Source organism: Hetaerina americana, unplaced genomic scaffold (genome assembly GCF_022747635.1).
Source record: "Hetaerina americana unplaced genomic scaffold, ioHetAmer1.1.p SCAF_7, whole genome shotgun sequence".
Classification (NCBI taxonomy): domain Eukaryota; kingdom Metazoa; phylum Arthropoda; class Insecta; order Odonata; family Calopterygidae; genus Hetaerina; species Hetaerina americana.
In genome coordinates this window covers 71,865,450-71,889,898 of record NW_027287316.1, presented here as the reverse complement: position 1 = coordinate 71,889,898, position 24,449 = coordinate 71,865,450, and the positions used below count along the sequence as shown (strand labels likewise).

At 38.9% G+C, this 24,449-nt stretch overlaps 1 long non-coding RNA gene across 1 annotated transcript in view; it reads right to left on the bottom strand.

Moving 5' to 3' along the window:
• Positions 1-24,449, bottom strand: part of LOC139696754 (uncharacterized) — a 157,483-nt gene that overhangs the window by 33,287 nt on the left and 99,747 nt on the right. The window contains exon 2 of the long non-coding RNA XR_011702652.1: positions 21,398-21,429. This is a non-coding gene — a long non-coding RNA (uncharacterized lncRNA). The remainder of the gene's footprint in view (positions 1-21,397; positions 21,430-24,449) is intronic.

Below are 24,449 nucleotides of genomic sequence, written 5' to 3'. Positions count from 1 at the left end.
ATAAAATTTTTTATGTTTGTTAATATTTACTTTTGTGTCTTTATTTCACGAACGGGTACTACTTTCCGGATGACCCTCGTATCATATTAGAAATTTAACTTCCTATTTTAATATATAGAACTAAATTAACCGAAATACAATTGTAGATGAATATGGGCTCATATTACATGTCGCTGCGTTATTAATTTCCAATATTTAAAAAATTCCTATAGACAAAATATCTTCATTCTTGAATGTTAGAAATATCTGTTCATTAAATAAAAAAACTCCTGCGAATCTAGTATGATTACCTTCCTAAAAGATTCCCTGAAAACACATCGCACGCCGAATTCTAAGACTTTTCCAATTGTATATACATATATTTATAGAGGAACTGTATAATTTCATTTGGATTCTCAGAAAAAAGTGCTAGTTAATGGAAAAAATATTGTGTTTTGCTTCAGTATTAGGCATTGGCAAGTCTTTTCTTCGCAAATATTTGTAGTTGCTTAATCGCTTGCCTTCCGTTCAACTTTTTACGAAACGCTAATTGATGTACATGTATTAAGGGTGATTCGGATTTTCTTTGAAATAATGAAATTCCGGAACTAAGGGAAATGAGTAAAGTTCTTTGTTTTTCGGTTCAAGTGAACTTTTTTCACTGGCAATCTAATTTGTATTCCCTTTTTGGTTAACACTCCTACTCTGCTTGCGATGGTATATTTTTTGCAAAAATCCTGAAACGTTTCCTAGGACGGAGAAATATATTTAAACATTAGGCCTGAGCATACTTTGATCAATGCTGTTATTTCCGTAATAATTTTGTCGATTTATTTAGAAAATGCTACGTTATCTTCATCCTAATTACTTATACATTATACGAGCAGTCCTCCCTGGTAGCTATTAATGGATCGTCTCATTAGTGAGTTCGGAAGGAATAAGGTTTTTTTATCGTCGTGAAAAATGCTTTACGTCAACATTTAAATTAAATTGGAGATTAAAGGAAATATCTTCATACGTGCTGAATTATTAAGTTCTTATAACAGGTTAGCAAATTCCAACTTTATCCGTGGAAGTAAAATTCTCCCGCTAATCTATGAAGGGAATGATGTATTGGAGTTGCTCACTTAATGAGGTGACGTTCTGAGAATTTTCCTTCATGCATAAGCTTCGAAGAGCTATTTATGATCAATCATCTGAAAAAATTGTTGCAGCGTGCTTAAAAACAATTAGAATGCCTAGAATTGTTGCCTATGTCGATCAAATTGGACTGGCAGACAGTTAAGTATTTATTGCATTAATATCTCTAGTAATTTTTTCCAAAAGATTTTTCATTCGAGAAAAATACATATTTGGATTGCCCTATTCTTATATTATCGTAACTTTATAAAATCGATAATGAGAAATAGAAATTCATCGCTCATTTGGTGCCGTAAGCAATTTTAATTATCATTAATCATGACTTTACTGTAATTCCCATCTCAACATAGTGCAAATCAATTCCTTTATGATTCAAATAGGAAATGAAGACAAATTTTTCTGGCATTTAACCATATAGCCTAAGGCGAAAAAGATAAATCAGTAACAGTGCAAATGCGAACATTATAACAAATACTTGTGATTCCATCGTTTATGCATTTTATTGCATTGGAATTAATGCACAGTTATCGTGAGTCATAGTTAAAATTCCTGTACCGATATTTATAATGCATTTTTCTTGTCCTTCCTTTTTTCCGTTATCTAATAAAGTAATTTGCCTTTCAAATGTTTCCTCATCAGGAATACGTTTTGTTGTCATTTTACCTCATTAAGCGCACAGCGTGAATCACCATACTTCATATATGGTCTTTCCGATACTGTAATGTTTGAAACTTTTCCTCTAAGCATATGAATTCTTCACGATTACTCTTCATGCTTATGTTGAAGCACATTATCATATTTAAGTGTTCTGAGGGCCTCGTGAGCGAACGCACATACCTTTCCAACCCCTGAGAAAGTTACGTGAAGGGAAGGGTCACTACATTACTGCCCCTTTGGAATTCGAAACCTCCTCCAATGAATATTTACCCTTGCTACCCAGAACGTTACTTTTCCGAACCTCTTTCTACATTTTAGGCGTCCCCAAGAGGTTAACAGGGTGATTATAAATAGCTGCACTTTTGATGACTTGGCTCTTATTCCGGAACTCACTCGTTGCGCTAGGGAATTTTTTTAAATGTCATAAGTGTACAAGTAAATTGTAAATTAAGTTGTGTTTGGCGACGCATTATAAAAGGCCGTAGATGAAATATTTCAATTGCTCTTATAAATAATAGAATAAAAGTTGAAATTTATTGACAAGTCAGGCGGCAGCTGACAGGACAATAGAAATATGAGATAGGATTTGGAATGGTTATAGGATGTAGGCAAGGGCAAAAAAATATCCCTACCGTCAAATTTATTTTATACCTTTTCGCAAAGCGAAAATCGAACATTTATTTCTTTAGAAATCACGGTTAAACGATTAGGTCATGCGTGGATGCACACAAGTCAATCTCGTGTCCGATCAAGGGAAGGGAAGAAGGGTTTTATATTCCCGAGGCTTTGATTGACGGAGTAAGTGGAGAGGTTCCAAGTTTGATACGCGGCGCACATATTATACGGGCTCGCACTAAGCCCAAGAGAAAGAGAGAAACGAAACCGATCTCCTTCAATTAGGCCGAAGAGGAATATTCATGAGTTCTAAGTGATTAGGAGAGCAATTCAATGTGCAATCATTTAACGTCGTCAGGGTTCGAGCTGTGAGTCGATACTTTGATCGATTCATCGATGCGCATTGATACTCCGCGGGAGAAAAGAGCGAGACCTAGCGGGCAAAAATGGAGCACCACTCTCTCTCTCTCTCTTTCCGCCGCCTCGTTCCGAAGTTGTTGGGGGGGGGGAGGAGGGGGGAATCCGAAAAGACAATTCGCCCGGGGGCGGCAGAGGAAAGTGGGACACACACTTCCAGCGCCCAAGGTCAGGTCAAGCAACGACTGAACGGACGGTCGCACCCTCAGCCCATGGCTCGCTTAGCTCCCCTCCCCCCCTTCCCCCCGCGTCCTCCCCGCACCAAGAGTCGTCGTTGGCGGAAGGTGTGGTGAGCGGTGGCGAGGAGAGAGAGGAAATTGTGATTCCTCACTCTCTCCGGTATATCATCGATGATGGCAGCGGATGATCGGTTGTTAAGTCTGCCCTTCAAAACTTCGGGACCGGTCCAGGATGCCCACGTTTGATTTTTCCTTCCTCATCCGTCCCGTGACATTCGCTTGGAGAGAGACAGAGAGGCGTCGCCACGCGTTATTTTGAGCGGAAAACCGAGGAATTGCATTTTCCACCGGATGACATATCCTTGTTTCCAAGTTGTTGCTTCGCTTCAAACTTGCGTTACTCTGGTGGTTCATACATTTTTTTTGCTCATCCTGGCTGGCCTTGGGGAACTTTAGAGAATGACTTGCGGGTTGTTATCCCAATTGCCTGAGAGACTATCTTTATCGGACGCCCTACTATGTGTCGGGGTGAGACTGACCGGGAAGTCAAAGAGATCCTAGCGAGCCTTAGGTACCAAATCCTATTTAATTACCTTAACTGTTTTCAAGGTCCTAGCGGGCCTGAGAGAGAGAGAGAGAGAGTGTACGGAGGCGGCTTTTTTAACCTGGTGTTTGAAGCCGACATGTTTCATTTTACAGGTCACGTGGATTTTCCTAAAAAGAAAATAAAATCTCGTTCAGTCTAGTACATTATCAAGAAATTTTACGAGAAATGCATTCGCAAACGGACACATCATAACTATTATTTAAATCGTTATTTATAATATGGTTTGATAAGATTGTATGCCACTTTTTGTAAAAGAGAAACGACCAATGGAACACATGGTTTAATTTTATTTTCTAGGCGAATGTATCGTAAAAGACCGAACGAGATTTCAAAGGTTTCTATAATCATAGGTATCATCGTAGTCCTTACTCTCGTTAAAGGACCAGATACGGCTTTCATATTGATGGGAGAATTGGACACCTATCCATAATGTGTGTAATGAGATCAAACTCGTCACCACTCACGAGTAAGAGAAAAGCCTAAGATTTAAAATGTTTCTAATTTTAAATCGAAATTGAATTCATAATTCACATCTAAAGATGTTTGGAGTTATGCTGAATAAATATATGGATACACGAAAAGAGAATTAATGTTGGTTAAGGGGCGGTGAATATCAGAGATCACTTGAAGTGATTCACGTATATATCCAGTCACAAATAATTAAAAGATGATCAGTGACTGAAATTCATATTACTGAAGATAGATGTGTGTCTATTTTCAATGTTGCCATTCAGATAAGAAGGATCTGCAAGAATATCGTTGTTCCAACGAGGTTGGGATGCATTTCGGAATTCTTAAAAGTTTGTCTCCTGGAAGAAACTGTGCAGGGCTTTATTCCCGGACTTGAACAATGATACACTAGTTATATATTGGGGTATGTATGTATATATATAAGTTCACAATATTCAAGTTTATTGAGATCGTTCAGGTTGAACTTTTGTGGCCTAGAATGGTTTAAGGATGTATTTTCCGGATTTCTATGAAACAGCGGTATCATAAAGCTTTGTGCGGAGGGAAGTGCACAAACTTAGAAACTTTGCACAAAAAAGTTCTAGAATGGAGAGAGGTGTGAAGTGAACTAATGTGTTCCACTTTCCTCAGGGAGGGAATAAAAACGAAAGGACCTCAAGAGCTGCCTAAAGGAAACGAGAATGGCCTCTCGTCCGCGAGTCGGTGTAACAAGCGTTTGTATCGAGGACTCAGAACTTTCTTCTTTTCCTCCATCGTTCTTTTGCCTTTTACGTTGGGCTTCCACTGTTTTAATAATGACCGTAAAGTTTTTCGACTCGAGTGTTCGCGTATTTTTTCCTGCAGAGTCAGAACTCTAGTATGTATATTGATTCTTGTTCAAATGAAATTAAAAATCGGCCTTTTTCTGTCGGCATGCAATCACAAACGTCTCGGGGGGTCAAGCATTCATTGGAAAAGCAAAAACGCTCCGTGTCTCCGGAACATCATGGTTATTATCACGAATTTACATGTATAAGTTCAAGAAAAATATACCTTTTTGAAAAATAACCGTTCAACGATTCTCTACTTCCCTCTTTTTTTGCCAGCATATTTATCTTATGAACTTTGACTTTTCGCTCATATGTGAGATTCACGGGTTCCGTAATAATCTGGCTCTTAAAATATAAGATTCAGGGTCGGAGATTATAACTTTGATATCGCGGCTTGCTGCAGAAAATTATCCAATCAACCGCGGCCTCGCAGGGAACCTTGAATATTCGTGACTCTAAAATCGTGGTTTTCCAAAGAGAGCGCACAATTTATAGCGTCATGAACTGATTCCTTTCCCTTGAAAAATCACGCTAGTGGAGGAACTTCATACTATTTATCAATCACTCTCGCCAAGTTTCGGGGCCGTCACTTGGAACTTTTGAAATTCAAGCCATTTGATCTATATCTGGCAGCAAATAGCTGGCAATTTTTCAAATATACTGAAAAAAAAACCCTAGCTCGTTTTGCAATTATGCATTGTTTGGCATTAGTCCCACATTGACAGAGTGAAATTCAAATGACGCTGGATTTTAGCGAGAGCAAGTTCGAAAAATTACTGGCTAGTTGATAGAATGATGTATAATCGCCGTCATATGACATCGAAGTAAGAAAAATTTTTTCTTATGATAAATAGAATACCCTTCTACGGAAGGACTGTTACCAAGTGATAGATTAGCACCGTGGTTCAGAGGTTTTTCACAACATTTTCTTTATTCTATTTTAATCAATTGTATTTTTGATACTGTATTTGGCTCTGTTCACCCGATCCTAGCATTGTTTTCTGTGTCGTATTCCCTTTGTTAATTAGAGAATGGTTGGATGATACTTCATAAAGAATAGCTGGCTCTATTCTTCTAATTTAGTTTAGCTCACCAATTTCCACCAGCCCACCGGATCAAACCAGGAAGTGAAATCGCTAGGCCGAAGATTTTTAATCTTCCTAGTCCATGTCATGAAATGATAGGCACTAAGGTATTACCCATGATTATTCCTATAGGCCTAGTGAAACGTTCCAAGTCAAGCTTTTATTTTCTTTATTCTCAAACTATTCTCACTTGCCTATGTTCACGCTTTCACTAGCCAATATGACCGGTGACCGCCTGTAAATAAGTCTTAGCTTTGGTCGTAAAGAGGCAAGGTAAATTTTCTTCGCAATATCATTTGAGGAAATAGCATTTTGCCGACCCCTTCATTTCAGAGCTGGCGCGTCATTTTAAAGACTATGAGTCCTACTGTTTGTATAATGGTGTGCAAACATCGTTACTGCCGTCGAAGGTAGAAATGTATCCCTGTAAGATTGCCAGTTCCTTTTGCAACCAAGAAGATGTTATGCAGAGCTCATCTTTACACACCCTAATGAGTTCTAAGCTAAATAAATGGGTATGCGAGTGAATGAGGAATTTGCGGGGCTTGTTATTTCCCAACGGTAGCCACGAGGCCCACCTTCTTTGTTCTCTATTCCGTCCGACATTATTTGGCGCGTGACGGGCATTGGATAGTTTTCTCCAGGTCGTATAATTCGAGCGTTCTGCCTGGAGGAAAGAAATCCTCATTCTAGTGGACCACGTAAGAAAATAGAGCCAGGGGAGATGAGGAATCCCTGCTGTGAAATATGCTGATAACGGTTGAGAATTCTGAGAGGCAGTTTGCATCAAAAGTAGGTGAAATGTGATGTCTAATGGGATCATTAACTTTCTTGAGCCCTTTGAAGCGATGAGAAAAGTTAAACTGTTTCTTGAGGAGTGAGATTTCCTTCGCCGAATCATATGCAGACGAAATGAGATAGACTCCAATTTCTTTGCCGTGACTTAGGAGGTCATGTGATGTTCTTCTTTAACTCATTGTGTCCCCGCGCCATTGAAGGTAAGTTTCTAAATTCTGAAAGGAGAATTATTTTAATCATTCTAGAGTTTTGTCCTAGAGTTCTTATTTTCCAATATCCATCGCTCGCCAGTCCCCATTACGCTTAATATCGGGTTTCGGTTCCAAAAGTCTGCAATACTCACCGATTACTTTCATTTTTTCCTTCTCGAGGCTTCGCTATTATTATTGGAGCGCACCCGTTGTTCGTTCGTACCCTCTTAACACTCTAGGTTTTTCAGCAAGCAGCCCCTTCAAGAAACCCGCAGGTTTCGAGAGACATCCACTTGCGTTCAAGTTTCACTGGTTCACTCCCTCGGATGGCTGCATGTACCCAGGTACATATATTTTCCCTCGAGAGTGACTGGGTCGGGTGTTGTAGCCCCCGAGCCTCGGGATGAGCCGGTATGTGATCACGCTGCGCGGGCCGTTTCTGGAGATTTCCAGCCCGGGCGGTTAAAACCCGGACGGGTAACATTTTCTAACAGGGGGAGGGGGGGACAAGATATGGCTGGACCCTTCCCTTCCACCCCCAACTACCATCACCACCCGAGACACTCTCTCCTAATCCTGTTTCGACTTCATTTCCTCCTATTCCATCCTCTTCCTCCACCACCCACTCACAATCCCTTTCCCTCTCTCCGCGCGAATGAGTAACGGACTTCAGCATGCATATTAGCTGGCCGAAGTCAAAAGTGACGTAAGTTGTATCACCGTTTTCTAGAAACGCACTAAATAAAAATCTTTCTTTTGCTAATTATAAGCATTTGCTAAGCAAAACTAACGCGTTGATTTTCGCAGAATAATTTTCTACTGATCGCGAATATTTATTCAATAGGCCCCTTCAACTAAGACTTAATCACCAAAATCTCGTTTTGTGGAGAAATTTAAAAACTTATTCATTAAAAAAAAGATATATATATATATATATATATATATATATATATATATATATATATATATATATATATAAAATATCTTCGAAATGGAACGCTCTTCGGCGACACACAAATATATAAAAACACAGATGTAGATTTTTAGAATATAGAGACACAAAGAAAGGACACTCACAATTTGTTATTTTACGTTTCGACAGCACGGCTGTCGAATGGTGATTTCTGAAGACGACAGCCGTGCTGTCGAAACGTAAAATAACAAATTGTGAGTGTCCTTTCTTTGTGTCTCTATATTCTAAAAATCTACATCTGTGTTTTTATATATTTATATATATATATATACACATATATATCTACATACATATCTACATATACACACCTATATGTATGTATGTATGTATTCATTTAAATATATATAGAGAAAAAAAAGATGTTGAAGACTGTAATAGAGGGGAGAATGTTAGGTAAACGAGGAAAGGGAAGGAACAGGATAGGGATGTTGTACGGGATGAAGGGAGGAAGAAAGTACTCAGAGATGAAGAGGGACCTGATAGAGTAGGATACTGGATTTTGTACTTTGTTAGGAAGCGCAAAATATTTATTTAATGGCTGGGTCCATCAAAAAACCTACCTTTACCGGTAGATTACCTAATAATAAAATAATAATAATAATAATAAAATAATAAATAATCACTTATGTTTTATCACATAGCGAATCTACGAGCATACTCGTACAATGAGCAAAACACTGCCATGACCCCTTTTAAAAATTCAAAACCAATAGAAGCTATCTTTTAGAAAACATGATCCAAGCACGTAACTTCATGATATGCGGATTGTCACTTGAATAAAAACTGCCATAGAAGCATTCAGATATTATCAAAGGACTTGTAATTGTTAATTCAAACAAATAATTCCAGTTTTTACCTATCAGAGTATTATTTGGTTGAAATTCTAGCGCTTCATTCAAGTATTAAATAAAATTTACAATCCGTCCGTAATGATCCACGCACTATCTTTGACCAAATCTCAGCTCGTCATTCATAAGTCAAATTTTTTATTATTTTTCCCATTTTTTTGTTAATTGGTTACCGTTGTGTGGCGTGTTTAGACAAAATTTACACGTTATCAGCAAGCCTACAAGTAATATTTAAATATCCTCCAAAATTACGCATTTCGGCATGTAGCGGTTGCAGATTTAGAAAGCGATATAATGCGTCTTTTAAGCATCGCTTCTAGATTCTACACCGTTCGTTCGTACTTCGTGCCCTTCCTTCTCTATCCCGTCCTTAACGTTCGTCCCTCCTTGCCTCGTCTATCCTCTCCCTTTCCTCCGACGGTAAAATCGCTCCCTTATCGCAACCACCTGTTCGTCGTCACTTTCGAATGTCAATGCGACCTAGTTCTTTTAATTTCCATAACCCACATTCACGTGAAGGAGGAGAGGATAGGGAGCCGAGGCACGCAGAGGCCGATGTATCCAACCGGGCTCGTCTCTCTCTCTCCCTCCCTCCATCCCCCCATATCCCCTCCCTTACCGTCTCGCCCACCTCCCCCCCCGCACACAAATGCAGTCTCACTTTTTCGAAATCCTCCCCGCGCGTGCCGAAAAAATCATCTCCCGAATGCGCCTGCTCGGCCACAAAATCGTGTTAGTTCGAACACCATCATCAGAGCCGTTCCACGGGACGTAGATGCGTAGAGAAAATGACTGTAAAACGATTTCCCCATATGTGTGTGTGTTTTGGAAGGGGGTGAAATCACAGTGTCCCACTCCCACTTGATTTTCGTGCACCTATATGTTGATGGAATCAGTATGCATTTAGTCGAAATTGTGTGGGTCTGGAGAAGAGTTTCAAAACATGAATGTGGACTGTAAGGAAAATGAACGGAGATAGGCGAGGCATGGTTATTGCTGGATGTAGTCTACCGCGTAAGAGTAAGATTTTAGGCATTACACACAGCTGTGTACGCAATTCCCTACTCCCATGACACAAAAGTATCCTTAAACCCCTTACTGCCTATGAAATAAACTCATTATTTATCTCTTAATACTTTTTATTTCCCTTAATTCCATTCAAAATTCCATTTCTTCTTCTCCTCCTTTTACCTCCCTGTCCCAGCATCCTCCCCTCTATTAACGACCTCAGCATCCCATTTCCTCTCAGTACTACAGCAACCACTTGCCCTGCCTTCTCGAATATATCCCAATGGCTTCTTCTCTTCACCCTCCATTACTAGAACTCCATTATTTTTTCATTTTCATCCATTTTAATTTCTCTACTCTTCTCCACAGCCACATCTTAAAAGCCTACACTTTATGATTATCCTGTTGCTTCAATCAAATCAAGTTTCCGAACCGTACGAAGTTTTCACCGGTCTTTGCTTTACGTCTTCATTTAAGGTGCTCGTCATCAACTCCCAAATTTTTGTGAGCGCAACCCTTCTTTTTATGTCCCCACGACCCTATCCTCTCCAGGCACTTCCTAAATAACATAACTGTATAACCTGCTCTAGATTTTGTCCCCACCCCCCAACGTTGATGTTTATCATATCCTTCCCACTTCTTGATAAACCCTTTATCTTTGTTTAATTATGATTAATTTTCACTCCATAAGTATCACATTAATTCTTCAATACGGTAAACAATGATTGTCTAGGCATGGAAGAGAGCAAGTTTTTGGAGGAAATTGAAAGGAGACAGGAAAAATGGAAGTAGGGAATTGAGAGCAATGAGGTAGATAGATGGATGAGTTATTTTACGACCCATCAATATATGAGTTATTTGCTGTCTCTAGTTAATTATAGTGCCTTCTCCTTTGTTTTATTTTCTGCAGGAGTTTTTAAGAGTGACTATAATAATATAAATCTAGGAGAAAATGTCCCATTTTTAACTTTAGCAAACCTAGTTTTACAAATAAATTTCCTCATTGGCCACTCATTTATTAATATCCTTTAAAATGTTTTAGAGGGGCAATGGTATATGACATATCGTGATAGAGGGGAGAATGTTGAGTGAGCGAGACCGAGAGAGATTATGATTAGGCATTTTGGATGCCGTGAAGTTAAGAAAATACGTTGAGCTGAAGAATGGAGCAATGTAATGCAGGTTACTAGAGTGTTTACAGCAGTACAGCAATAAGCTGGATTTAGGACTCAAAGAGTACTTAGTACTTGGCCATGGCCTATATTGACTGATAGGCTACTGTTAATCATAGATAAAAGTGTTTTATTTACGAGGAGATAGAGGGAAAAAAACTTCGTAGGTTTCACGAACACCTCAATACGGTATGACTGGTTTTATTACATAGGTTAGATCTTTAGGTATAATCTATGTATCTTTAATATTAGATTTCACAGTGTTTAACCTGAAAAGATTGAATTTATCGCGAGCGATTGATTTGTCCTTCCCTCAGGACTTAGTAATCTTCCATAAACGTAAGAAACACAAGATGTAGAAGGAAAGTGGAAGCTTGAAGAAAGGAAGGAAACATAGCTGCTGATTCAGGCCGATTTCTTTTTCTCTAGTCTCAAGTCCATTGTTACTGCAATTAATTTCACTCCCCCCTATTTTCCCTTCTTGGTGGTGTATTCATACAGGAAGTCAGAAGACACGCCTATAGCTCAACCAGAAGAATGCTTCACGTTGAAGGAAAATTTTTAATTAGAAAAGAAATATTTATAATTGAGAAAGAACATTGTTTGATGCTTGGGTCTCCGGAAGCTTTTTATATTATATAGTCTGTAAATTCGATAGGCCAAGACGAATGAATGGCGGTTTTAGTAGAGAACAACTAATGCGTTAAAAACTCGAAATTTAAATTTGTTTACTTTTTATCAGAAGATGTAAAAAGAGCAGGATTTTAGGAAATTTTTATTTTTTTCAGCGAAAATCTGTGATTTGAACCAAATCTGCAAAAAAGAGGGTATCTAAAAATGGCTGCCATTAGATAGAAATTCGGCTATAATGTTATTTACGTTTTCACTGTGCTCTGCAAATTTTTCTCTGAAATAATTCCTTTCTATATTGGTTACGCTATGATTGATTATCAATTATTTGGCCATTAGGATTATTAGGAATTTGTACTTTGGTAAATACGACTAACCATAGTTCAGTAAGTCTGATAAAATATTACGAAAAAATGGCACTCAGTATTATTGCCACCAAATAAACATCTAGAGAGATGTAAAAAAATTAAACCAAAACATTAATGATTTTCAAAAGTGTAATAATAGCTTCGATGCTGTTCGAAAAGGCATTGTGAATGCGAATGTACTCAACACTGAATGCATCAGGAAGTTGGGCATAATTTGAACTAGCCTACGAAGACAATATAATGCCGACCATTAATTCTTTTCGACCGTTGAATCTGAAGCGAAAAAACCACTGGAGCTCAAAGTAAACACAAACAAAAAAGTCACCCGATAAGAGAGATTTCCACCAATGGCCTTCGAAAATCGCTGTCTTCCGGGGTAATAATATGCGGTTGATGAAACGCATTTCTATTGTTCGCTGCACCCCATTTAGTCTCCAAGCGGTTCTGCCTACGCGGACTTGCATCGAGTGTAACGATGAATCGTAAACTTTTTCTGTATTTTCCATGCTTTAAATAATTTTTTCACTCGTGCTTCTCTTTGCTAAAATAACACAATACTCAATGAAGATGATGAGCAATTCAAAATCTTTCTCCTACATCTCTTTGAAAGGATTTCCCATCCTTGACCTGGGCGTAAGAAGAACTCGAGACTGATAATGAATTGTAATAAAAGGCACGATTCCAATGCTACCAGGTGGGTTTAACTTTGACGTGGTAATTTTAGACTTCGAAGAGAGAGCATTTCGTGGAGTCAGAGGACTTAAAACACCCGGATACGAAATCTTTTTTTGACCAGCACTACCTCCTCCAGTCACTCTCCTGAATAATCATCAAATTTTGAAACGAGATAAAGACCGAATTTTTTTTGCCTGCTATCAATCTCGTCGATTATCACGACTTTGGATCTTAGAGCTCCATGGACGAATACTTGAAAGGCACAAACCCGTGAAAGCTTAGCAGGCTCGGCAAACTGCATGACCCAATGAGCAAATGCCCAGAAAATCATTTATTCACTAGAATTTCACCGTTTAGTTTTGTGAAAATTGGTGAAACTCGTAAATTGGAAAGTAAAACACTACTTTGATGAGTTGTGAGGCCCCTCGGTGCTCCTAGAGGTTTTGATGCCTAGTCGATGTACGTACGCGTCACGATTTTTCTTTGAGAGTGACCACGTTTGAAAAAGCGTGATTTCCGGGCCGTAGGATGACCTCCGTGACCTGCTCGTCTCGTGCACTGAGTTAGTGAGTCCAGGAGAACCGATTTTTTTGTTGTGAAAAAGCAGAATATGAACTTCATTACGGGCTATCCATTTCAGCTTAATGGATTGTGTTAATAAAAAAGTTAAAGAATTCATAATTTTTTGCGGATTACAGTTTTTTTTCTTGGCACTTCTTAAAAATCAAAGCAGTTGAAATGATGAGAAAGTAACGTATTTACATGACTTTTGACTTAACTAACTAGTATATATCAATCACACGTCAAGTTAAATCGATTAAGGAGATGTATTCAAATGTACTGACAGGACCATTGTGCAATATATGTTAACTCGTATAATTACATAAAATTGGTGCTATACAGTATATTAGTTCATGAATGTTAAGATCGCCCTTAAGGATGGCGAATTCCACCTTTCCACAGCTGCTACCGATCGTTTCAGGCTTCCTCGTTTGTTCTCCTCAGAACTGTATGCATAGTAGGTGCTCTCTTATGGTTATCTTGTTATCAAATATACCGAAAGGTTTTAATTCGAGGAATAATATTTGCAGCAATAATACTAACGAGACACGAGAAAGTGTCCACGTCCATAAATTCGCCCATGGTATTATACTAGACGCAGAAGTTAACAAAAATCAGAAGAAAATTATTAATTTTTTTAAGAGTAACAGTATATTAAAAAGTAAAAGATTATTTTCAATTCAAATTGGTTCATTATCTTTATCATTACAGTATATTCAGTGTATCAGCATTCACCTTTAACAAAGAGAAATATTCTGATGCAACTCACTAGTTTCAATTTTCAGCGATAATTTTTACTGACTACGATAGTTAATAATAATATTTCGAATGTTCATAGGAAATTCAGAGCCATATCGTGACAGATAAATGCGACATGTACTTGAGTGAATCCGACGCTGATACTTTTCATAACCCGGCACAATTCGGTGGTTTTTCTGGGTTCGAAATACTAGTTGGACTTTCTCTTCGTATTGATATGTTAAAGTTTTGTTGGGAGTTAGAAATAGGGCCCCGGAGGACCCCTATTCCTAATATGGATTAAACCAATGTCAAATGTTACATGAGTCGTCCATTTATTCATTCGAAATCTTCCTTCCAACTTTTACGGCTCCCTTAAACTGGCACACGGTTGTACAGACACGAGTTAGATAGCACCACGATCCATAAGAGCTTTCACACAATACGAACCCGCGTCGGTTAAAAAGTTTTCGGTGCACCAGCAGCGCTTACTCGGGAAAACCTTGTCCTTTGGTCGCCGTCAAATCCACTCCCACTTGTACAATATGACACTACCTAACCCTTTTTTTACCTTCACAGAGAGCAACCGAAAACGTCTTCACCGGTTCCCCACCCACGAAAATTTTCTAAGACGGTGCTCGGAGCGACCGTTCTTTCACGCGACGAGAAGCATTCAGCTGTGCTGCGGGATAGACGCCCAAGTCTCGCTCTCCTCTCTGCGGGACGGCACACGCGTGCGGCGGAGATCATACCGAAATTTTAATGATTTGCCGCACGAGTCCGTAACCTTACCGGAGAAGCATGCCGACGAGGAGATCGGTAGGCTGAGTTTTTCCTCTACCGTAACCTCAACTCCTGGCGGTGTGATGGACGACGAATTTTCCATAATGAACAACAGCGAAGAGGGGCAGAAGGGTCGATGGTCAATCCAGGTGATTTTGCGCATTTTCGCGCGACGCTCATTTAGCACGACAAAAACTTTAATTATCGTCAAATAAGTATTTCAATTTTGAAAATATTCATTGAGGTTAAGGCTAATTTCTGAAAATGCCGACTGCTCTCATATTTTAGCTTGAAAAAGTAATATTGATCGCAACATTCTCACCATAGGTTATTCGAAAGTAAAATATTTTATAATGGCGTATTAATAATAAAATAAGTGAACTTTGACCTCTGACTTCTAGTGAAGTCACAAAACCACTCTATGGTTCCGAGATATTCCTCACCCTTGTGTCATAATTGTCATTACGGATATGTAGCATATAGATAATTGTAGTAGACCTCTACAGCCTTTGATGCATTGGTAAGTACAAATATGGTATATTTATAGTTGTTGCTATTTTATTTTTGACTAGTAGTTATTAGGATATCAGCGTAGCATCTCCAATTATTTACATTGTATTACGCCCCTAGTATGATTTTCGCCAACCGACAATTCTCATTCCATTTCCTCTTGTTTCTCCGACTGCGACATTCAACGGTCGAAGCTTGCGTTTTAAAAAGTGATCGCGTATCCGAACTGGTCATGAACGAACATTCATTTTCCGCCTTTATGAATTTCCATTCGAAGCATGATTTTCGATATAAGGTAATAATTACAATGTGAAAGCCGGCTTTTCATCTTGTTTCTGTAAAGGAGATTGGCTCTTATTATCACTCATGCCGTCCCTTCTCCATTTATCTTAAGGTGACCCGGCGTCTCAGTTTCACTGGATTGGTTCCAGACTTTTCCACGGAGTCATTAATGTAGTGAGGTTGAAATTTCCATTTTGCGCTGACTTTTTATCCAAAGAAAAATATCCTTCCACTGAAATATATTCTAAAATAATAGCAATTTTTAACGATATTAGAACTGGACTTCTAATAGGCTTGTACGTTTTTCGTACCTAAGTATTAAAATTATAAAAAATTGAACAAGGTTTAATGAATGCAAAAAAACGATTTATGGGTATATTTATTCCAAATAGGTTCCCTTTTACTAATCATCTAATCATTTATGGAATAATTAGTATTTATAAATATTCGTTTCCGGTATATTTAGATATTATTTTGCCAGAATGGCCTTTTCTACATGCATATTCTTTAGAGAAGAACATTCCGCTTGGTTTTTCTAAAAGATTTTTCAGTGCCTTCCTTTCCGAACTCGTATCATCTCCATATTTCATCCATCCGAAATAAACAGACCTCGTATGTGAACGGATTAGGAATATTTTGGAATATTTACAACAGTATTATATTTACAGCTAAAGTAATTAATGCATAATGGCATATCTTTAGAAAAAAGCCACCTAAGTAGGTAGGCACGTGCAGTTTTCAATCGTTCAAATCATTACCATCGTCGATCTCAGCCAGCTACGTGCTAAAACCTCTGGGTAAATCCAGTGCAGTCTAAAAAGACCCATCCCTAAGGGCACAGGTTCATCGGTTACAAATACGTTCACTGTTCTGACGAGATACTAATGACGGAGCGAGAAAGAGAATGCTTGTGAACGTATTAGCGTGGGGAGTGGGGCGGACGTAGAAATGTGACCCCCACCTTCTCCTTCCCCAGTCTCGTCTCACTTTTATAGCCGCCCCATCCCGAAGACGTGGAAAATGTGGGTCGTCGTCTTCTCCGGCTCTACGTTTAAGCGTTTCAAGCACCGGCGGAATCCGCTCCTTAAAGTTTCGGCGTCTACTGAGGCCGGGAAGGCGAAAGTTGGGGCGGAGGCTCTTGAAGGAGGGGCGGAGGCTCTTGAAGGAGGGTCGAAGCTGCGGGAAAGCATCCTCGGATACAAGGGCAAGGGTGGCCCGCGGCCGCCTTCTTGCCCCGGGCGACGGCGTAAAAGCGGCGCCCTACTGCGGCCCGGAAAGTTTTGAGGAAGTTCAAGTTGATTTATGGTCCTTATCGCCTGCGTTGTCCTCCGTTTCTTCCGCTACCCATCGGATAAAATATAACAATGACACGGTTTATTTTATTTCAGTGATTCGTAATGCATTGATATTTACTATGGAAGGTGTGCGATGGTAGAATTTATCTGCTGCTCCTACTGTGATAATTTAAATAATTGTTGCCCGACAGTGGAAGATCCCATAGCTGAGAGGGAAGAGGAAATTTCCTCCTTGTTAGGGACTATTATTGATAGAATTGAGCTCTTACGGCTAGTAATATTGAATGAATGTAAAACTCCAATAGCCGTAAACAGTTTACCAAACAAAGTACAAATGAGCTCACTTCGACTTGTGTTGTTGTGAAGTTTACCCTTCAGTATGCTGAAGAAGGCTACTTTGTGGCCGAAATACGCGTATTCGTATTCACCTTTCTTATCCCTTTCCTTTTTACCTTTTACCCCATCCTTGACTTGTGGCGTTAGCCAACTAATTTCATTTGTACTTTGTTTAGAAAGGTAAACTGTTTACGGATATTGGAGTTTTACATTCATTCAATTGTTAAGAACTGTCGCCTATTCTTCGGCACTTGAAAAAAACATTTGAGATTGTAAAAATTACTGTTGTCATTTTCCTAGCAATGAATCGAAAGGTACTCCGTTTGAACTTAACAAAATTCATTCTGTTATGTTCCGGTCGCTTCATGTAATGCTTTCATCCTTCTGATTGGGATCGTATTGATTGAGCGTCGTGATAGTTAAAAAATAAATATACATAATTGATATTTTTAGCACCACAGTCTTTGCTGTTCCTTAAAGCTGGCGTCCCATTTCCTACGTATACAGGTTCACATTTTAAACCTTTATCCAAGGATACAAGACTTATGATATGCATTCATTCGTTCTTATATAAATTATAATATTTCAAGAAACACACGGCTATAGAGACTTTTGCAGTTTTCGGGAAGTAGTTGGCCTCACCAAGAAACTCTTTGGAAAAATGCATTATTTTAATCTCTTATTTACTCCTGGTTCAGTGCTGCAGAATGTCCACAACCATTTGATACGATATTGTCTGATATTGGGAACTAAATATTTCATTATATTTTGTGGAACACATTACGTACGATATATTGAATCGATGATTTTATAAATTTTTCGATCCTACGAGATACGAGATCCTACAACACATTATATATTATTACTAAGTTAGATTAAATTCATACATGTACGTTAGAGAACAGGCCATCACAAATATCAATAATAATTAATGGTATTTAATTCTATTCTATTGCTTGTTAATGACATAAAAATGATATCTTGAAACCACAACAATTCAACCACGGATCAAACCTAAGTTGAAAGAGTTATAGATGGTAATTCTAAGATTCTTTTCGATGGTTTCTAAGCAGAAATAGTCGCTTCCGAATCGATCTGATGAGTTATGTCAATTTTTTTTCTTTTCCCAGATGGCTTTTGTCGACTACCGTCGCCAAAACGTTTCAACCGTTAATGCCGCTAGTCCACACAGACCGTGAGATCATTCTGCGACCCTATTTTCCCGCCAAATACGGATGAAGTCAGGACTATTTCTGTGGTAAACAGCAAGTTTTGTTTGTTTATCGTACTCAGCCATTTGCTTTCTATGAATATTTTTCTCGCCGTGCTTTCGAAGAAATTGATTTTTTTGTTTCCTGCGTACGTTGACGACGTGGCACGATACATGAGGAATATACGTGCACCTTGTGGTGATCAGGTTTTTTTATTTGTAATTTATTATATATTCTACACACATATAAGATAAAAAAAAGACGAGGGTCGCCGATCAAGCTCCTTAATTTGCAACCATCCACCCGTCCGGACCTCCCCGCGGTACATACCCTCGGCTGCCTAGATGGACGGCCAAAGTCCTTGTTTTTACGCTAATTGCTAATCATTTAAACAAATGGTCTTCTCTAAGATTGTGATATAATGTCCGTAATTTATATTCGTCATTCTTAATTCACACACAAAACCCAAAGTCTATATTAGTAGTTTTCGTGGAAAAATTTTCATTGATCATGGAATACAATACATTTTCAGAGCCGTAAACTCTAGCACGTTTCACATCAAACAGAAAATATTGCAACAGCTGTATTTGGAATAAGCTTACTCATAAAGAGGCAAGTAAAATAAATAACTTAATTGAAAGCCCTTGCAGTTTATCAAATAGCAGCTGATATCGCATACAAGGACATTAAATATGTCAAATTTTCGTGGAAAATTCACTGCATTGATTTTTGGAAAATGATCGCGGTTATTACTTGTATGAGAAAGAAGTTTTTAATCCCTATCAATGTTTTTAATTTGTCAACCTAGGGTTATAAATATAAATCGTAAATTATAGTACTGTTCCATCGGAAGAAATTTCTTTACTCTGGCATCAATCTCTTCGTTGAATTTGCTCAGACCGATGCCTGATGAAGCAACCACATTCCGTGGTAAAAGTCACGCTCTGCTGAAATTTGTTTTTTTGAGCATGCAAGAGCTGAGGTAACTCCATGCTTCGGGACCTAATGGGTCCAATGTCGCGATACAGCAAAGTGATATGCGGGAAGTTACATCATTAGACATTTATGACGATATTGTCCTAGTTTCAACAAAGCAAAACGTAGTAATTTCTACCAGCATTTATCTTTCCACTGTTCATTGAACGCGTTTGGAAATTGTCTTGGATAATCAACTTAAGTTCAGGAAAAGTCCATTTAGATTTTTAATTAAATATTAATTGGCTGCTAAAAATTTATTAGTTGCGCAACTGCCACTGCTTTAATTTGAGTTGGAATTGTTGACGAGACGACTAAGATAATGAAATATCATTACTATCCAGATGTTACATTTTCCATACTGAATTTGAAAAGCTCAAGCCACAAGAGTGGGTCAGAAATGTCCAAAGTGCTTTTGAAACATCTCAATTCAATTTTGATCTTCCCCTCAGCATTGAATCCACATGTGAATGCTTCTGAAATTGGCAATCAAATACACTCTTTATGGTCCAGTCAGTATATCCTGATCAGCACTTTTTGCAGAACTGTATTTTTTAAATGATGCTCGTAAATTGTATAGGAATTATATTTTTGTTATTATTATTATCATATTTTCACCAGAGTGAATGCGCAGTTATGAAAGGATGTGATTTTATGCAATTATGAATTTCAAATTGTCTTCCTAATACAACCTTGGTGTAGAAGCTTCTGTACCAGTTGTTCTCAAATAAATGCGATCATGGCTCTCTTATTTAAATACGAAAGTACGTGGAAGTAACCTTGAAATATAGAACACTTTCAATTATTATTTTTATTTTCTTATGTAGGGCATACATAACACGGTTAGTGTTGCCTGCATTTTGCTATCGCCGCAGTATTGTCATTCATATTACGCTGCGGGTGTGGCGTGGCATATTGAGGTCATGATTCACATGCAACGACGACTTTGAATTTCTTTCTTACTCTATCCTGAAATCGAAAGTTCTCTTATTCGTCCAGATCGATAAATTTGTAAGGTGTGTTGCTTATAAAAATGTAAACTATGTACATATAACGTCATCGGCTCCTTCCTGATTGGGTAGCGGTTTTTTTCTATATCATAACAATAGTACAGTTATTCAAGGTAAAATACACGATGCTGATCGTGTAGGTTGTGTCCGTTTTAATGTTTCTGTGCATATATAAACGCATTATTTTGAAACGGTGCATAAAAATATAATTATATGGAAAGTGTTGTTCCATGTTCCTTTGACAAATATATATATATATATATATATATATATATATATATATATATATATATATATATATATACACATATACACACATATATAGAAATAAGCCTTAATTAATTATCTCAGTTTGAAACTATACCTACTATGATTCCTGTGGTTCTTAAAAACAATTAAATACGCCGTGGAAATATTGTACTCCACGATACTTAAGAGCCTATTCTCAATGAAATTGTTACTTACCCGAAAGAAAATGTATGTATGATGTTAAAATATCGAGGGAAAAACTACGTGGATATTGTTATAAATACTTTTATACATTTTAATATAAACGCATCAAATTTTACGTTTAAATCTTCATTTATGTATCTATGTACCAGTAGTTATGCGCAGAAAAATACGAAGTTAATTATTAGTTAATTCCGTTGCGCTTGGTTAGTACCCGTGAACACTAACATCATTGGATCTAAGCCATACTATGTTCACTAGGTATTTTGATGAGAGGAGGCCTGCTGTAATGCTACATTTACATTAGTAAGGGTGTATTTTATCTTTCAATACCTAACTACCATGCCGATAAAGGAGGGGTCCGGTGCAGGATATAAGTGGCCACCATTAGCTGTAGCCACCACTATATAGGTCGTAAAACTTAAGCTATGAAAACAAAATTTGGCCAACGGACTCTGCAGTAAGTTAAGGTACTAGCAAAGTGGTAGTCTGGATGGCTCACCATTTTCAACCGTGGGTGTACGTTCCTTACCGAGCACAAGAGATACGTACAAAATAATGTCGCGGCTTGACGTTTCACATTCACCCATCTCCTGTGACATTTAGAATTTCCCCATCACTTACCCTGCGGGAGGAATTGCTTCCTTGACGGAGACCTGAAAAGAGAGAAAAAAAAGGTTTATTCTCTCTGGAGAATTCCAGCGGGTGTAGGGAGATAGAGAAAGAAAAGGGATGGGAGGGGGACGGAGAGATTGTGAAATGATACGCCTAAATCGATTTCTCACGATTTTACTCAGTGTCTCCCACGCGGTTCATCACGCGACAAGGCAACGGTGATGACGGCGATGACAGGGAAAGGAAAACTGGGAGATGAAAGCGTGAAACTCGCGAAAAGGGAATGCATGCGCATGGGCAGGTACTGAGTACGAGGGAGGCAACGCTGAGGAAGGACTTTGGGATAGGTCGCCATCGCTTGACTCGAAAATTCACACAGATCCGGTGGTTGAAGTAGTGTTTGTTTTATTGTGATATGTATTGGAATTACTTATTTAAACACACCTATGCACGTTTTACGAGAAAAAATTAGTTTTCGAGAGCATTGCATTCTTCCTGATTTTGATGCTCCAATTTAAGAAACAGAAGTGAACAATAAATAATCAAGTAATACATTGAACGAAAAATTTTGCATTGCTTAAGACGATCAGAATGAATTAGACTATTTTGTCCGTAATACGAGGTACGTCGTACTCGGCGTGCAGTATTGATATTTTGCAAAACGAATATCAAATCAATACACTCAAAGACAAATTTTCTCCCGTGACTCTTTTCGCTGGCTAAATCCAATCAGAATTTTCATGGCAAAGTTTCCTGTCGATGATTATCTTTAGTTTATTCAGGAAATAGTCATACGTACATTTCATCATACATTTAGTTTTAGTAATAGTTAGTTCTTTTAGTTATGCATCTTTCCTTTGACTTTAGAGATAAATTGGAAACCAAATATCGTTATATGTAAGCGTCATTATTTATTTCCATTACATTTCTCCCATTAACCAATGAGTTCACACGACAATTGTATCTGTTTGCCCCTAAATTAATCCGAATCAAAATTCCTGAGTATTTTATATATGTATGTACATACTACAATACTAAATGTATATTATATAATTGCACAATAATAAAGTTAGTAAAATTAATCGAATTAAAACGGAAAATAGGTAAGGTGATTTAATTAAAGTTTTTCTGGAGCCATAGCGGAATTGTAGAGGAGACAGAGTAAAGAAATTACTGGGTTCAAAGACCTCTCATCCGATACCCTGCAGTTAAAAGCAAACGGTATTTTTAGGAATCACAGTGCATGCTTACATACAAATATTAAATATAATTGTACGGTATTAGAGCTAATCTTTTCATGGTCATCAGGGCAGACGGCTCAGTTAATACAAGGAAATCCAACGCAGTCATTTCCATGATAACGGTAAATGAAACGTTCGGAGGGTATCTACGGAGAAAGATGAAAACTCCGGACGCCAAGGTCAGAAAAGAAGCTCGCACTGGAAAAATTGGAGTCTTTTCATCCTTCCTCATATTTAATAGCCGATTATATCTACAGAAAGTTTTTAAAATGCACACGCGTGTATTGTGACATTCCGGGATGGATGAAACAATGTACATATAACGGCAGTCCGTTCTTATTTCGGGTGAACTCAGAGATTCAATGGCTCCAGTGAAAAATGTCAGTGGCCGGGAACATTTGGTACTTACAATCCTAATGCCGTAGCAGTTCTGACAAGCCTAAACATAGATGCTCATGAGTTTGATAAATAGGAGTGGCCAGCCAGTGAAGGCGAGGACCGGGAGAAGCTGACGCACGCGGGTTGTCGAAGAGACTTGGCCAGACGAACGAAAGAAAGCAAACAAACCACTCGCAGCATCTCCACATCGGGTGCACACAAACAAGGGAAACTCTCCCTTAAGCCCTCAAGGCAGGGAGCGAGGCGAGCGAAAAGGAGACGGGAGGATGGAAAGGGAGATGGATAGAGAACGAAGCCTCGCGGAACACGTTCCACGGTCGACTCTCTGGGGGAGAGATGAGAGGAGAGACGGGAGGCCTCACAACTCTCCCTCTTCCATCTCGAAAGGTGTCCTCAATTGCTCTCTACCCCACCCCTCCTTGTGGGGGAGGGCAGAGCGGCAGCTCTCCTGTAGAGAGGCGAGGAGGGTGCGCGAGGAGTGGGTGGTGGGGGAGTGCCAGAGAAATCGGAGTCATTACCATACACTTTTTCTTTCCCTCACATCTTCCTCCTTCATATTTCCATCCTATCAGATGGCAGTTGCACTAGGCCTGCACACGGGTGCGTGCCGCCGCCACCCTCGCATTCATCATCCGCTCCCATACCTTTCACCTTCCGTCCTCCCCGCCCCGTGGGAAGCCGCGCGTCTCTAGGAAGAATCCTCCTCGTCCCTCCCTCCCACCCACTCCACTCCTTTTGGCAAGCATGAATCCGCCATTCTCTTTATGCATACTTAGGCTTCCCTCTCTCTTTCGTGCTATGCGCCGCCGGGATCTCCCGTTATAATCTCTCGTTAAAAATCCAGCCACCCCTTCCCTCGCCTGTTGAAGTCTCCGGGTGAATTCGTCCGTTGAAGTCCCCGGGTGAACTCGCCCGTGGAGGTTTCTTATTGCGTCCAGTTTCGTGAAATCGGTGGCTCTCCCCACTACAATCGCTCTTGCGATTTTAATCGATCGCTTTCGGTTTTTTGCGGCGTCGCTGTATTTTTATTTTGTCGGCGCAGAAGAACTGGAATACAGCTTTCAGTTCCTCGACCTACGGTTTCCTTCTGTCTCGTCTTCCCAGGAATTGTGACGAAATTTCGCATGAGAATGTTTCCACAGAGACCAAATTTAGATAAGCTTTCATATTCTGGGCAAATAAATATAGTTTCCAGGAATACATTGCTCATTTGTGGAAATAAGGAATAGCAAACATTTTCTGACGAAATTATCGGCAATAGTTAAGGTCTAAGGAGCTGGATGATCAATGTGCATTACAGGGCATGTATAAAAGTTATCTTTATATGACATTTTATAGGAAGGAATAAAATTATATTTTTAGTTACTCTGCGTAGAGCTACTCTTAATACCGTCACTGTCTGCTATGCTAAAGCATGGAGA